The sequence below is a fragment of the Vicugna pacos genome, unplaced genomic scaffold (genome assembly GCF_048564905.1).
Source record: "Vicugna pacos unplaced genomic scaffold, VicPac4 scaffold_117, whole genome shotgun sequence".
Classification (NCBI taxonomy): domain Eukaryota; kingdom Metazoa; phylum Chordata; class Mammalia; order Artiodactyla; family Camelidae; genus Vicugna; species Vicugna pacos.
In genome coordinates this window covers 138,397-154,659 of record NW_027328797.1, presented here as the reverse complement: position 1 = coordinate 154,659, position 16,263 = coordinate 138,397, and the positions used below count along the sequence as shown (strand labels likewise).

At 42.7% G+C, this 16,263-nt stretch overlaps 1 long non-coding RNA gene across 1 annotated transcript; it reads right to left on the bottom strand.

The window, feature by feature from the left end:
• Nucleotides 1–934: 934 nt before the first annotated feature.
• Nucleotides 935–13,798, bottom strand: LOC140694993 (uncharacterized). Its single transcript, XR_012070649.1, has 4 exons — nt 13,604–13,798; nt 2,873–2,931; nt 1,957–2,151; nt 935–1,210 (listed from the first exon to the last, which is right to left on the bottom strand). It is a non-coding gene; the product is annotated as an uncharacterized lncRNA (long non-coding RNA).
• Between the last annotated feature and the right edge of the window lie 2,465 nt (nt 13,799–16,263).

Genomic DNA, 16,263 nt, shown 5'->3' with positions numbered 1-16,263 from the left:
ACGAGGTTGGTACTACAATTATCCCCATTTTATTGGTGAGGAACTTGATAGACACAGAGGGTAAATGACATTTACAAGGTCGACAGCGAGAAACCAACACAGGTGTTCCAGCTTGAGTCTACGCTCTTGGCCACTTCTCTTTTTTTTTTTTTTTGGTGGTGGGGAGATAATAAGGTAATTCTGGTGGGGGAGGGGAGGTAATTAGTGTTATATGTCTATTTTAGAGGACGTGATGGGGGCTGAACCCAGGACCTTATGCTTGCTAAGCATGCGCCCCATCACTTGAGCTGTGCCCTCCCCTCTAGAGTCTATGCTCTTAGCTTCTAATCCTCACTGTCCCACATGGTAACTGTGGGGGAAGTACAGTTCGTTCATTCATTCGCTCGTTAAACTCAGCCTTCCCAGTGCCTGAGATTCAGCAGTGAACAAGACAACATGCTTCCTGCCTTAAATGAGCTTGTCGCCTCCTGATATATTATCTTCATTTTACCCAGGAAGAAACAAGGTCAAGAAGATTAGCCTTTTCCTGTTAACACCGGAGGATACATGAGGTGCTTTATTTCAATTCTGCCATTTGACTTACACCATGGGGAGGGAAAGCTGCCTTGCAAATCCTGGAGCTCACAAACCTGTTAATCCTGAATTTTTTTTAACACTGTCCCTTACTTGATACTTGATCTGAGAAAGGATGAAGTAAACCTAAAAATGTTCTAAGAGAGCTTGTGGTTTATACAAGGTAACTAACCAGCCACTGTTTACTATCCTAACAGGAATCTGTAGGCATATTTCTTTTCTTTCTCTTTTTTCCTTTTTATGGGCAGCTTTTAAAAACCAAATCAAACCAACCAAACCAAATCACTGATAATTCAACAGCAGGTTCTAAATCACCCCCAAGACAGCAGCTAAACTCGGTTTAGACTTACAATGCGGTTTCTGGTGGTTGGATTGGAGAATGTATCTCTATGCTGAATATAAAAGTCATTCACGGAGCTCTTCTCAAATAGGGCAAAGAAAAGCTCTTGTTCCGGTTGTTGATACTTTCATCCACTTGGAGGACTTTCATAAAACATCTCAAGTTATCAAAGGCTGAGGACCGGGTTTTCAGATCATTGGGCTTCAGAGGCAATATTATGTGCAGTATCTCAGCGTATGTACAGAACACCTCCCACAGGGGGTGTACTTTTGCAAATACAAGCTTGTCATCCAAAACCTACATTGGGAGAATGGAAACACAAACCGGGAAAGTATTTTCACATTTTTAGTACACAGATTTTTCTTACGTTGCTGGTAGTTAAAGCACTTGTGTAAACACACACATATGTCACACTGGTAAAAGTGAAGATATAATAAAAATAGATTTGCAATCCATCATACATTTTTGCCTTAAAGATAATTTCTTTGTTGAAATTACTGAAAAGTTATTTAAAATCCTTACAGTTCCTTCATAAAATAACCAATGTTTTAGATGAAGAAAAGCAAACTTGTTAATTTTTAGTCCAAATTAGTAACTAAAAATAGAAACACCAAAATATTCTTTGCAGTGGTATTGTAATGACAATTTTTTAAATTTCTGAAACCTAGGACTATTTACATATCTGTTCAATATAGTGTTAAACAGCCATTAAAAGGGATTTAAAAGATTTATATTTATTGATATGGAATATATAATAAAAGGAGAAAGTAAAAAAATGTGAAATGATAATTTTCCTTTTTGGAAGGGAAAAATATCTTCATTTGAACAAAAAAAGTTTAGAAGGATTTTATGATTCTTTATGTATAATTAAGGTACAGATGATTTTTAATTCCATTGTTCTTTCATTTTCAATTTTGGGGGGAAACTTTTTATAATAAAAAAATCTTTAAAAATGTTCTTGCATAAATACATTAATAGATATATTTATGACTATATTCTCTGGCTATTAAAAAAGATCTCCTAACTGTAGATCTGAAACATACATTCCATAATGCAGATTCTGAGTGACTCGCCTCCCAGCCCACAGCGAAGGCACGGCTAGTGTGACATGTTTCAAATACCATTCCAAGGAACATGCAGGCTCCCAGCCAATGGCTGCAAGGGGACTGACACTGATCTGGTTGCTCCCAGCTGCAGACCATCACAGATGAGGTTAGATCCACAGGCTCATGTTTTCTCTGTCAAAAGAAATCAGAAAATGTTAGGCTTTTACTTTCACCAGGGAACAAGAAGTTGTTTTTTTATGCAAAAAAATAACAACAAACCAATTTGAACCTGATGAAAAGACATTTACTCAAAACAGCACAGTAGCAATGAAAGTGTTCTGGCAGACAGGGACTTGTTGGATTCCTGTGAGTGCTGGACTCCTCACATGGAATTTCCTTGGCACTCCAGAAGGCCTGTGGTTGTCCTCATGGGTTTGTGGCCATAAGTGGTGCACAAAAGTCTCTGGCTTTGCCACAATTTCAAAGCCTTTTTGGCTTATGAAAGGTTTTGTCCTCAAATGGAGTTTTCTTGAGTCCAGTCACTGATGTCATTTACCAGAGTTACAGTCCAGATCTGATATTCTAGACTCTTAATATCTTGCAGACATTCAAATGGTTCAGGTTTGGATGTGTATTCACCTCTGCAGGCCTGGACCAAGTCCGATAAAGACACCCGGACAAGTTCAGCAAAATAAAAAGAAATTTTCCTCTCTGCAAGACTGAAATGTCTGTGAAGCTATAAAAACATCTGCACCTACAAAAATAGGGAACCAACTCATCAATAACATATCTATCCATAATGCATGGACATTCAAAATAAATACTGTATTTACTCCTATTAAATTCTATCTGGTTTTTGCCAAACTGTGTCCTAAACTGAAAGGAAGGTAGGTAAATGTAGAGAATTTTTTACCTTTTAAGGAAAAAGGAACCCTCCTACTCGATTGGTGGGAATGTAAATTGGTGCAGCCTCTATGGAGGACAGAAAAGAGGTTCCATAAAAAAATGAAAATAGACTTCCGTGTGATCCAGCAATCCCATTCATGGGTATATGTTTGGAGAAAAATTTAATTCAAAAAGACACATGCACCCCAATGTTCACAGCAGCACTATTTAAAATAGCCAAGACACTGAAACAACCCAAATGTTCACTGACAGATGACTGGATAAAGAAGTTGTGGTATATTATATATATATATATATATATATATGTATATATACATGTATACATATATATACACACACATATATACATACCATGAACACACACACAAATGGAATACTGTTCAGCCATTAAAAAATAAAATAATGCCATTTTCAATAACATGGATGGACCTACAGGGTATTATGCTAAGTGAAATAAGTCAGAGAAAGAAAAACAAATATTCTATGTATTAACTTATATGTATATCTAAAAAATAAAACAAATTAATGACTATAATAAAACAGAAATAGACTCACAGGTACACAGAACAGACTGGTGGTTACCAATGGGGAGAAGGAGAAGAGGGGAGGCAGGAAGGGGTTAGGGGATTGAGAGGTAAAAAGTACTACGTATAAAATGGATAGGTTACAGGGCTGTATCATACAGCACAGGGAAATATAGCCATTATTTTATGGTGACTTTAAATGGAATATAATCTATAAAAATGTTGAGCCTCTGTTTTGTACACCTGAAACTAATATGATGCAAATCAACTACTCAATTACAAAATTTTTAATCAAAGTTTTCTTTTCATATTATTTGCAATAAGTTAGAAGCCAGCACTGTCAACAGAAACATAGTGCAAGTCACAATTTTCCAGTAATCCCATTTAGAAAATAAAAAGGAACAAGTGAAATTAATTCCAGTAATAATTACATTTATCCCAAAATATCCAATATACTATCATTTCAAAAGTGTGATTGACACTTTTAAAACTTATTAATAATATTTTACATTATTTTTGTTGTACAAAGTCTTGAAAATCTATTATGTATTTTCCACTTATAGAACATCTCAATTCACAATAGCCACATGTGGCTGGTGGCTACCATACTACACAGACCAGATTACACCATTCACACTTCTGATAAATTAACTGCTCTTACTTATTTAAAAAACTTGCAGAAAAGGGTTTAGATATTCCCTCTATCAAACAAAGCAACCTTGACAGGTGGGGATTATTTTCATTATAAAGTGAAAAATAAAGGTAAGAGAGCCATGCTTACATGTATGTTAAGGTAACAATACCTTCTTAATTCATTCAGGACTTTACAATCTTTCTTCATATGCCAAGGATTCACTGTCACTGCGCAATGTTTTTCACTACTATCATCTTTGTGATTGAGAGGCTTCTGATGACCCTGCTTTGTGCTTCTGTACATAAAGTAACAAAACAGAGAAAAAGACCTTATTAAAGATAATTTAGGGGGGAGGGTATAGCTCAAGTGAAAGATCATGTTCTTAGCATGCACAAGGGCCTGGGTTCAATCTCCAGTAATTCTTCTAAAAATAAAATAAATAAATAAAAACCTAATTACCACCCCCAGCAAAAAATTAATTTATTACTTTAATTAAAAGTTTAAAAAAGATAATTTAGTGCAGGCTTATCAGGCTACAAGAGCTACAATGAATGCCCCCACCCATTAATTTAGAAGAAGTCTCACAGTATTTCTCAACATAAAGGCTAAAATATAATTGAGAACACTTCCTGATGGTCAGCATCATTTTAACAAAAATGTAGATAATTACGTCCCTGTTGTCAAATTTCTGTCAGAGTTGGGCATGGAACATTTAGTTAGTAAAAGTGATTTTGCAGCTCTCTTTGAAAGAAATGCTGAGAAATGATCTTTTCTGTTGGAAATTAGCCTGCTTTTAAATTCTTCAGTAGGCATAAGTGTTTACAAACCAGGCAGGAACTGGATTATATTTTACATATACTTTAGAAACTGATTTGAATTTTGCCCTCTACCTGCAAGGCTATTTCTTAGGTAATAACATAAGCCCATTTCTTAGGTAATAACATAAGCAGGCCACTATACTAAATTTTGTTTCCCTGTTTGCTTAATCCTCACAACAACTCTGTAAGCTGCTATTATTACCCCCATATAACAGATAAAGAGCTTGAGGCAGAAAATAATTTGGGTAACTTGGTAAATGGTGGAGCTGGGTAAGACTGCAGCCAGTCTGACACTCAGGTCCATTCTTCTCACCAATGTCTGATACTGCTACCTACATTCAGCAATGACCGCTAATTTCATATTTAAGTGTGTCATTTCTAAAAGTGCAAAGCTATATTAGTACTGCTGTGTAAATTATCCGTTTGAGATGTGATTGCCAAAAAAAAAAAAGAAATAAAATCAGGGTGCCACTGAGGGGGGGCAAACTGCATATGGACGGACACAAGGGGACTTTGTGAGGACAAAGTTGCACAAATCTAGAAATAGCTAAAATGGCTGACTTGTACAATTATAATGTGTGAATTTCATGGCCTGTAAATTACACCTTAATACAGATATTAAATTAAGAAACTGGGATACAAAATTAAGACTAAAACACATATATAAATCACACAAAGAACAACAGGCAAATATCATTATTTACTGCACCATTGTCCTTGATGCAGCTTCCTATCCTCACCCATTCCTGAAAGGATGATTCATTTTTAAAATAGTCTTTTAATTTATTCAGCAAATAATTTTTGATTGCCTACTATGTACCCAGGACTAGTCTAGGCAGTTGGAATAGATAAATAAACAATACAAAAGTCCTGTCCTCACGGAGCTTTGTTGGAGTCTAGCTGGGATGGGGGTGGAGATGACAATTCACACAACAGAGCAGCAGAGGAGGTGGCATGTTAGGAAAGAGGAACCATGGAAAAATCAAAAAAGGGCAAGGTAAAGAGAGTTTAGGGTATGGGATGAGGGTGATGTTGTATTAAATACCAGAGCAGGCCACACTGAGGACTGAGGTTAGAACTAAGACTTGGAGGTGAGAAGTCCCAGGTGGACGGAATAACCATCACCGAGCCCAGCGTGCACTTCGCATGTTCCAGAATGGGGGCACGGCTGGAGCTGCAGAGAAGGGTCAGTGCAGATCCTGTATGGCCTTGGAGGACGTTGTAAGGACTGTGGCTTTTACCCAGAGTGAAATGGGGAGGCACTGCAGAAGGACGACACAATCTAACTTAGGTTTTCGAGGCTCACTTGACTGCTAGGTGAGAATAGTCGAAACGGGTCAGAGATGAAAGGAGGGAAGCCTCTGAGAAGGGCTGTGCAGGAGGAGAGGACAGTGGCTCAGGGTAGGGAAGCAGCAGTGGAGGCAGGAACCATGGTGAGAAGTGGCTGGGTTCTGGATATGTTTTAAAGGCAGTGTTAAACCAGATCTATTGACAGAATTCATGTGGTATGTCAGTGAAAGTCAGAATAACTCCAAGTTTTTTGACCCAAGCAGCTGGATGGATTAAGTTTCCACTAACTGAATGGGGGAGGTTGCAGGAAGAACCAGTTTGGGGTGTAGGAGAACAAAGAGCTCAGTTTTTACACATGTTGCTTTTAAGATATCAGAGTTTCAAGTGAAGATGTCAAATCAGCAGAAGATTGTAAGAGTCCAGAGTTGGAGAGAAAAATTCTAGCAGGAGACAGAAATGTGGGAATCATGGGTCACACAGGTGGCACAGGAAGACATGAAACCCAGGTACTCAAACATTAAGATAACCTGGCATTAACCATAGAAGTTGTCCTTGAGGGCCTGCCTACTAGGTGTGGATATCAGTCCTATTTCCTGACCACTCGAGTTTTAAAAAGCAACTTACAAATTAATTCGTGCAAGACACTGCCTCCAGTGTGTGGGTCCAGAGCTGGAGTGGGAGAATTGGATGGTGCACACTACTCCCTACAGTAGAATGTGTGTGTGTGTGTGTGTGTGTACACATGTGTGTGTGCGCAGGGGGATGAGATACACCTGGCTTAAGAAAAAGAGCTAGTAAGTCTAGAAGCTGAAAGATGAAAGAACATCCAGATATGGTAGAGGGAACAGGGGAAACACTGTGTACTGTAAGACATATCCCCATAATGCCATTTCCCACCATCCTTTCATCAGGAACACAGTTGGAAAGGGGGGAATTATGTAGATACGTGTGATGTACACAAACTTTCTGAGTATGTAACACAGAATATCTACATATGTAGCAAGTTAGTGATATTTATATATGCTTCAAGTTTAAAAACAAGTTCACAACAGAGGGAAAATAAAATACTGAGGAGTGGTAGAAGTATCATAGAAGGCCTTTCAATGCTCAGAATGGAAGCAAAAGCAGCTTCACCCAACAAAGAACGTCAATAAGGGTCAAGAATGTTTATATTTGCTTAAGAAATTGAGAGTTACAACTTCCTGCTTTAAAGAATTAACATAAGACAGATACCACACTATAAGCAACGTCTATACTGGAGCTTTCTTAAAGCTATTTTAGTTCCTGCTTGTTCTGATGTACTCCAGACACTCTGCAAAGAAAACCTTCTATTCAAAGGCTTAAAGGAATAAAATAAGAAATAACACTGCATTCTTTTCAGTGGTCTCTGTACTGAAAGTCACTTGCAAATGCAGCACCCTGCCACAGGTCCACATTTTTAACAATAAAGACCTTTGCGCAATTTTTCAATTGCTATGTGACTTTGGGTCAGTCTCTCACTAAGAAGCAGAATGGAGTACCAGAAAATGACACATCAGGTCTAAAACTACAGATGTGGGAGATGAACCTACACCAGGAAACAGCTAAGTGGGAGGGTAAGGTTTACCTTTGAAGTTACCGTAAGTGCAGTTACACCTGCTCCCTGCTTCCCCTGTGAAGTGAAGAGCTAGTCTTTTCCAGAAAAGCTCTCATTCTGAGAACTGTCTTCTTTAAAATATTCGGAGATTCTCTTTTAAGGTTCTTGCACTTTTAAGCCTTTCCCCAACTCTACATCCTATAACAAGTGTAAAAAATATCCTATAGCCTATTGTTACAGAACATACTCTACAAAAGCTGAGGTTTCCCAGGGTTTGGATCCCAGAACTCTGCTACCAGATAATCCTAAAGCTTTCCTTCCATAACAGACTCTTCCGCCAATTCCCAGCTGTGGGCAAATTCGGCTTCTCAGATCAGGTAACTTTCTAACTCTGCCTACGAACACTCTGCTGCCAGTAAAGGAACTCTCAGACAGAAAGCACACAATGCCCCTAGTGAGGGTTGCCTCCTTCAATCAATCAAGATGCCATCACCAAGCAAATATTTAAACCTACTGCAAAACCTCTAAAGACATCTTACAAACAATATAGTTTGTATAGATGCATACTATTTGCTCTGGAATAGTGATTTCCAATGGAAGGAACAAAGGACCACATGACCCAAGCAATTTTTTAAAACTGCACATAACCATCCCTCTTCACGTGAGGATTCAGGCAAGACGGTCTTACAGGCCTAGGTGTAACAGAATGACAGCACCTCTAGGAGTAGGTTGAAAAGCAGCGAGGTAGACTTCTAGTGAGAGGGGGTGATGTAATAGGCCCCATCGCCCACTTACCTACCAGCACAGGACAGTCATCTCAGATCGAGAACAAACACTTTGGGAAACAGAGGTTGTTTATATTTTTATGGTATTCTGGTGGAAATAATGCCCTGAGTCATGTGAAGTTGTGGCTGCAAAATTGAACAGGGGACTGGACACTTTCACATTCAGGACAAAAATAGCCCCTGGATAGCCACCATATCTGCTCTCCCCTTTGCCTGTTCACCCCAAAAGCTGCAGGACTCTCCTGCTTGCAATGACACCCACCACTTCTCACAAATTCTTGCCAAGTTCACATCAGCAGCTGGTGGTGTCAAAGTCACCATTTGTACTGCTATGAAGTCCCTCCATTTCTTTATATCCCTTCTATTTTCTCTGTTGTCTTCCTAGCTACACTTGCATTCACAAGATAGTTACCGCACTAACATTGCCTCTGTAATCAGTCCAGGATATAGGAAGTAGAGATTCAACTGTAACCAGTCCCAGAATACTTGTCATGCCACACTAGTGTCCCAAAAAATACTCTGGCATCCCTCATCTCACTCAAAGGACCACTGCATTACTTAGAGGTTGTAAAATTAGAGGGCTTTCTCTACTGGGAAAAACTGTGGCTTGTGGTAGAGTTGTGATTTCAGTTTTTGCAACTACTTACAGGCAAAAAGACATGGCCCGCAAATTGTCTTCAAACGTTTGGTATTTAAACTTTCATTAGATACAGAGCCGGTGGACTAACCGTAATCTATGAACATATGGTCATATTATCAAATAATGTTCATGTCTACCTTACAGACATGTAAGAACTTGGATTACACCTGCAAGCCTCTAGGACTTTAGAATTAGATGTGAAGCATCCTGTGAGATAAAAAACCTCCTATCCAGTCACAGAACACAATTATAGACAACATGACACTAATGTCACTGAATACATTAGTATAGTCCATGTATGGTTAAGTTACATCTCCAATTTCTCAGAGCTGGAAAGGAGATGTCTAGAAAAGCTGGAAAAGCCCAATTACCAAAACAGCTCAAAAGTTAATGCAGACTCCTGCACCTCCCAGAGCAGAGGGCGGAGGGGGCATTGCCCAACACTCTGTCCTCCCCCAGGATGTGGCATGTGGGGAAGCAGGCAGGAATGGGTGGCTGGGACTCGGAGGTGGAGAGGTGATGAAAGCAAGAGTGGAACTGCTCTGGTCCTAGAAAAACAGAGCTGTAAAAAGCTCGGCTTCAGTTCAACCAACTCCCTCTCCCACTTTCCCTCCCACCTACGTGACAAACAGAGCACAGCCAGGCACTTTCTGCCCATGACGGTGACTACTAGTAGGAAAGGGACCAGGATAAAAGCATGCCCTATAAAAGATCAGTCTGATTTTAAGGCTATGTTATAAACAATGAACAGCACTGTCAGAGTGGGACACTTGTGTGGCGCTCAAGTAGGGAGGAGGAGGTTGAGGATCCATTTCCAGCACTTCCATGTCTTTTATCACTCCTATTTCTGACCTTTCCTTTGCCACTTTTTGAAGCACTGCCATCACTGGCAGGTAAAGGGGCAGCAATGTGACTTGGCCGTTTGGCTGATGGGGCTACATTTCCCAGCAGTGGAATGAAAAGGCACTGGAAGAGGATCAGCTGGAAGATGTGAACTGCGGTCCTGGCCTGTGCCAAACACTAACCAGGTGACCCTGGGTTAGGCTCTTAGTCTCTCTGGGCTTCCGGCTGTTTACTTATAAAAGAAGGTTTTGTCATTGCACAAATATATCCAATATGAAATGTAACATGAAAGTCAAACATAATGACATCTCACCTGCTTGCCTCAGGGAACTGTACAAGCACTGAACACTATGTGAATGTAAACACAGTCTTAAGAAAACTATTGAGGTAAAGCACTAAACTGAACATGGAGATAAAGTTTTATGGATTTTCTTGGCTTTCTTTTTTAATTGCAACACTGAATTAATAGTTATTAGCTATAATCCACACCACCACCACTGCGAATAAATAAAGAAGGTAAGCACTGCCTGGATGCCTGTTATTGCCCGATGCTAAGCAGGGTGAGGGGTATAAAGGAGGCTGAACAAGTGAGTCTTCTCCAGTTACCAGCTAAGTGAGGAGACACATTGGAAACCACCCAGGAATGGTACCAAGTCAGTACTCAAATCCAAGATTACAGACTACTGATCATAAACAGTACAGGAATACAAAGAGGAGCTAGAAGTATTTGGAATAACTAGGGAAGACTCTATGAAGGGGATGGGGCTCCAACTAGTTCTCAGGGCAATTCTAAGCTGTTTTAACTGAGGACTGGATAGGAAAAGGCTGGTGACTCCTGGTTTTTAATAAGGCACAGGTTACCCTAGGAGGCTAAGTTACATAATGATTGGAACAAATAAGGTAAGTCCAAAATGATGAAGGGTCGAGACTCCCTGGCTGAGATCTGGTTGTGTTAAGTCTTTGACTTGACTGTAGATGTGGGAGCACCAAAACTGTAGGTTGACTGAAAGGGGGGGAGAGAATATCCAAGAATTCAGCAGAAGGAAAAATTCATGTATCAGGGATGAAAGCTCTTCATCAGAGTTTCAGCAATCAGAATAGACACTTGAAACCAAAAACATACAGTTCAAGAAGCTGACAAAATGTGGAGGGTGGTGAGAGAAAGATAAATCAAAGACCACTCCAAGCCTTTGTGTATTCAAGACCGAAAGAATGATTATCCCACTGAATAAGTGGAGACGCTGCAAGAAAAAAGATTATGAAATCAGCTTTAGACATGTTGAATCTGACGTATGAGCTAAGAGTAGGTTTTCTCTAAGAAGCTCAAAATTCAAAACTGAAGCACAGATGTTGAGTACAGGCTTAAGATGCAGATGGACAAGACATGATAAATCTCCTAAAAAAACATAGGCAAAACATTATCTGACATAAATCTTAGCAACATTCTCCTAGGGTAATCTACCCAGGCAATGGAAATAAGAGAAAAAATAAACAAAAGGTACATAATTAAACTCATAAATTTCTTCACAGCAAAGACAACCATAAGTAAAACAAAAGGAAACAACAACCTACGAATGGGAGAAAATATTTGCAAATGATACGACTAACAGAGGCTTAATTTTCAGAATATATATAACAGCTCATACAACTTAATAACAAAAAAACAAACAACTCAATCTTAAAATAGGCAGAAGACCTAAACAAGCATTTCTCCAATGAAGACACAAATGGCCAATAGGCACATGAAAGAATGCTCGATATCACTAATAAACTGAGAAATTCAAATCAAAACTATAATTAAGTATCAGCTCCCATCATTCAGAATGGCCATCGCTCAAAAGTTCATGAATGATAAATGCTAGAGAGGCTGTAGAGTGAAGGGTACCCTCTTACACTGCTGGTGGGAATCTAGTTTGGTGTAGTCATTATGGAAAGCATGGAAATCCCTGAAAAAACTAAAAGTAGACTTACCCTATGACCCAGCAATCCCACATCTGGGTATATAACTGGAAAGAACTCCAATGTGAAAAGATACCTGCACACCAGTATTCACAGCACCACTGTATACAAGAGCCGAGACATGGAGGAAAGCTAAATGTAGCAACAGATGACTGGATAAAGAAGTTGTGGCATATTTATACACTGGAATACTACTCTACCATGAATAGGACAAAATAAAACCATTTGCAGCAACATGGATGGAGCTAGAGATCGTCATTCTAAGTGAAAGCAGCCAGAAACAGAAAAATACCAAATGATACCACTCATATGTGCAATGTAAAAAAAGAGAGAAAAAGACACTGTGAACTCATCTACAGAACAGAAACAGACTTGCAGACTTAGTAAACAATCAAGGTTACCAGGGAAAGGGGATAGGAAGGGATAAATTTGGGAGTTCGAGATTTACAAATGTCAGCCACTATATATAAAAAGAGATTTTAAATTAAGTTTCTTCTATATAGCACAGAAACCTATGTTCATTATCTAGCAATAACCTATAATGAAAAAGCTGATACAGCCACCAACTGAGGAAGCAGGAGAAGAAAGGAGAGTTAGTTATGCTGGGCTAGAGCCCACTTCTAAAATCCTTGTCAGCCACTGAGGCTGCCCCGAGTACACTGAGCTTTCCTCCCAGGGACAGGCTGACATGACATGCGTCCTGCAAACCTGGGGCAGCAGAGGCCGTCCCCAGGTCTGGCCCTAGGGGAGATGGGAGCAAGTCCACCTGCTCCCCTTGGGGCAGCACCCCTCCCTGCAGCCCCCGCCACCTGACTGCACCACGCCTGCATCTCAGGAAACCACTGACTTGAAAACAACTGATCCACGAACCTGGGGCAGTGGCAGGGAGATGGGCAGCGACCTGGCAAGCTGGTAGACTTGCCCCCATCTCCCCCATGGCCTGTCCAGGGCTCGGCCTCTGCTGCTCCAGGCACGGTCCGCAGGTCAGCCTGCTCTCGGGAGGAGGGCACGGTGTGGTTGAAGGCAGTGGCGGGTTATGGGGTCTGCCCATGGGAGCCCTTGGATTTGCTTCAAACTCCCCAGCGCATGGCCTGAGCTTGGCCTCTGCTGTCTCAGGTTCGTGGAACTCAGGTTACAGGTCAGCCTGCTCCTGGAAGGCGGGTGCTGTGCTGTCAGGGAAAGGCGGCAGCTGCGATGGCGGGATTGGGGCTGCCCTGTGAGAGCGCGGGGGTTGCAACAATTTCCCGCTGCTGCTGCAGCCATCCCAGCACACTCATCGCACCGAGCCCATCTCCCAGGAGCAGAATGACCTGTAACCTGAGTCCCACTAACCTGGGTTTTTAGAGGCCGCCCCCAAGGTCAGGCCGCAGGTAAGATGGGAGCAAATCCAGGGGCTCTCATGGGGCAGCCCCCATTCCATCCGAGGCCCCGCGACCGCACCGCACCCGCCTGCCAGGAGCAGGCCATCGTCTGAGGGCCAGTCGGTGATGCTCTGGAACCGTCCGGTGCCCTCCCAACTCCCGGGGCTGTACCTGCTCTCCTAAACCCGTGCATAAGCGGCGGCAAAAACACGGTGTTCAGGAACTACTAATACCGGGGTTACCACGAACCACAGCGGTGGCTGGGACCCGCCTCAGGGTCCTAACGGGACGCGCGGCCGGGACCTCACCTCCGCACCCCTCCCTGGGCGCCTCCTCAGCTGCACAGCCCAGGCGTCCCCCGCCGGCTCCCCGAGCAGCGCGCCCCCACCAGCGCCCTCTTAACTGTCCGGCAGCGGCAGCCGAGCCGCGGGCAAGCGGCGGCCCAGGCCCCAGGCCGTGTTCCTCTTCCAGGAGCTGGTCCAGGAGCAACCGGCTGCCGCCAGCTTCCACGCGTTCTGGGTGGGTTCCGGCGTCCGCGCGTCTGTCCGTCTGCGCGTGTGCGCCCCTCCTCCTCCCGCCCGCAGCGCAAACTGCTCGGGTGGGTCTCCTGCTTTACCGGCCCTGGCCGCTGGGGCCGGGAGGAGCCAGGTGGGGCCCCTCCTGCTTGTCCCGCCGGGTCTCCATCCCCAGAGCCTTCACCCAGCCACCGACTGGGTCCTGGCATTGAACTAGAACCACGACTGCCCTAGGCCAGGCCTCACCCACCCAGCCCCACTTTCCCTGCTCAACTTCCCCTCCCTGTTACTACCCTCCCACCACTGGCCAGGCCCAGTCTCCCACCAGACCTTGAAGACAGGGCTCCTTCTCCTCACACCATGGTCCCTGCCCTGACACTCCATCCTGCTAGGTCCTAACCTATGGCCCCTACACCCACAAGCTTACCCCTCATGCCTCAGCACAGGACACCCAACATCCTGAAATTATCCCCCTCACCTCTCAGCCAGGTCATTTCCACTCTGATCGGGCCCCACACCTCTCAACCTGTACCCCCACACCATGGGATCCCCTTAAATCTGAGTGCACCCCTACCCTGAGCTCACTCACTCACCCTTCACCCTGTGGTTGGGGTGGGGAAATCCGTGCTCCAGTAATGATGACTACTGCCACCAGTGGGGGATCGAGCCTAGTGTGCACCTTCAGAGTTAATGTCTGAGGCTACAGGGTGAGGCAGGCTGGGATGAAGGTGGTTCCAATTCCTGCCTTGGCACCCTGATCCCCGCAGCCTGTGCCTGAACTGACCTGATGGGTCAGGTTGATCCCAGACTGCCAGCCACTGGCCTTGGGCTTTCGGTGGTTGATGGTCCTGATGGTGATCTGGACTCCTAGGGCGGAGGCACTGGGCACGCGGACCTTTGGGGTGGGGGAGTTCAGAGTATGCACTTAATCCCAGGGTTAGACATCAGATGGTGGGCTGTGTGCATGGGGCTTTGTGCATGGCATGGACTCAGCACAGGTGGGTGCAGGGAACTTGTTCATTCACACCAGGCCAGAGGGAAGAGGGAAGGGAGCTTTTAAAGTGTCAAAGTGAGGAAGCCAAAGCTTTAGAGCAAAGTAGGAAGGTGCACTGGCCAGGCCACCATGGATCTTGCCGCAACACTTGTCCCTTGCATCAGGGGAGACTGGCAGTTGACTGGCCAATGAGACATCCCCTGCTGTGGTATAGTTTACAGGCAATTGAAGGGATTTTGAAAGGTAATTTTAATCCAATAATTTTCAGTTTCTCTGTGGTAGATTAGGTCCAAAATCATGGTGAGTCTGGCAGGGATCCTGCCTGAAATCCAGCCTGGGACAGTGGAGGACCCACCCAGGAATCATCCACTTAGCTCTCACCAAAAGTCACTGTAATAGAGAAGAACAAATCTGACTCCATATTGGATCTGTTCCTTTTCCTTTAACCCTCTGCCGTGTTATCTAGGCTTAGACTTGCAAGCTCTGCACTTTTTGTAAAACAGTGTTGCCTTTAGCCTGAAATAAACAGGAGAGCCTATTCTCAAAAGTCTGAGCTTTAAGGATATTAACACTTTGCACTCCTATAAAGATAACAAGTTGCAGAATAGAAAAAGTTTGTTTTGTTGCATGTTTTGCAGGAACACCATGATCTGACCCACGTGGACAGCTGCAAAGGATTCCAAGAACAAAGAATTCCTACACCAACAAGTTTGAAACAACCAACCACAGCCCCTCCCCTTTTTAGTAGAAAAGGAGCCTGAAGTTGACATGGGGAAGATGGTTCTCCAAGATATTAGTCCGCCATTATCTTGGTTTACAGCTGTTTACGTAGACCAGGTCATAGTGCCTCTGTAAATCCCCTAACAAAACAAAAGTAGTTTTCTATTCTACAACCTGTTGTCTTTATATAAGTGCAAAAGTGTTAATATCCTTAAAAAATCAAAGCCTTGAAAGTAGGCTCTTCTGTATATTTAAGGCTAAAGGCAACATTGTTTTACAAAAGGTGCAGAGCTAGTAAAACTAAGCCTAGAAAAGAGGGCAAAGGGTTAAAGCCAAAAGGACAGATCTTCTATGGAGTCAGATTTTTTCTTTTCTATTATACTATATTCTATTTTTGTTTTAAGTATATAAGAATAAAGTTTAGCCTTTTCCCATTTTAAATTGTGCAATTTTAAGGAGCATTAATTGCATTCACAGTGCTGTGAGACCAGCACCACTTGTTTCAGACTATTTCCTTCCTCAAAGTAAAAGCTTGTATACAAAGAGCACCCCACGTCTTACCTCCCCCAGCCCATGACAAGCCCTAATCCCCTTTCTCTCTCTATGTCTTTACCTATCCTGGAGGTTCCCTATCAATGAAATCGTATAAAAGGTGGCTTTTTTTTGGTTTGTCTGCCCACATATCTTAAGTAGGGACGGGTGAATTATTTTTTTTTTGTTTTCACGTGAATTAGCATTT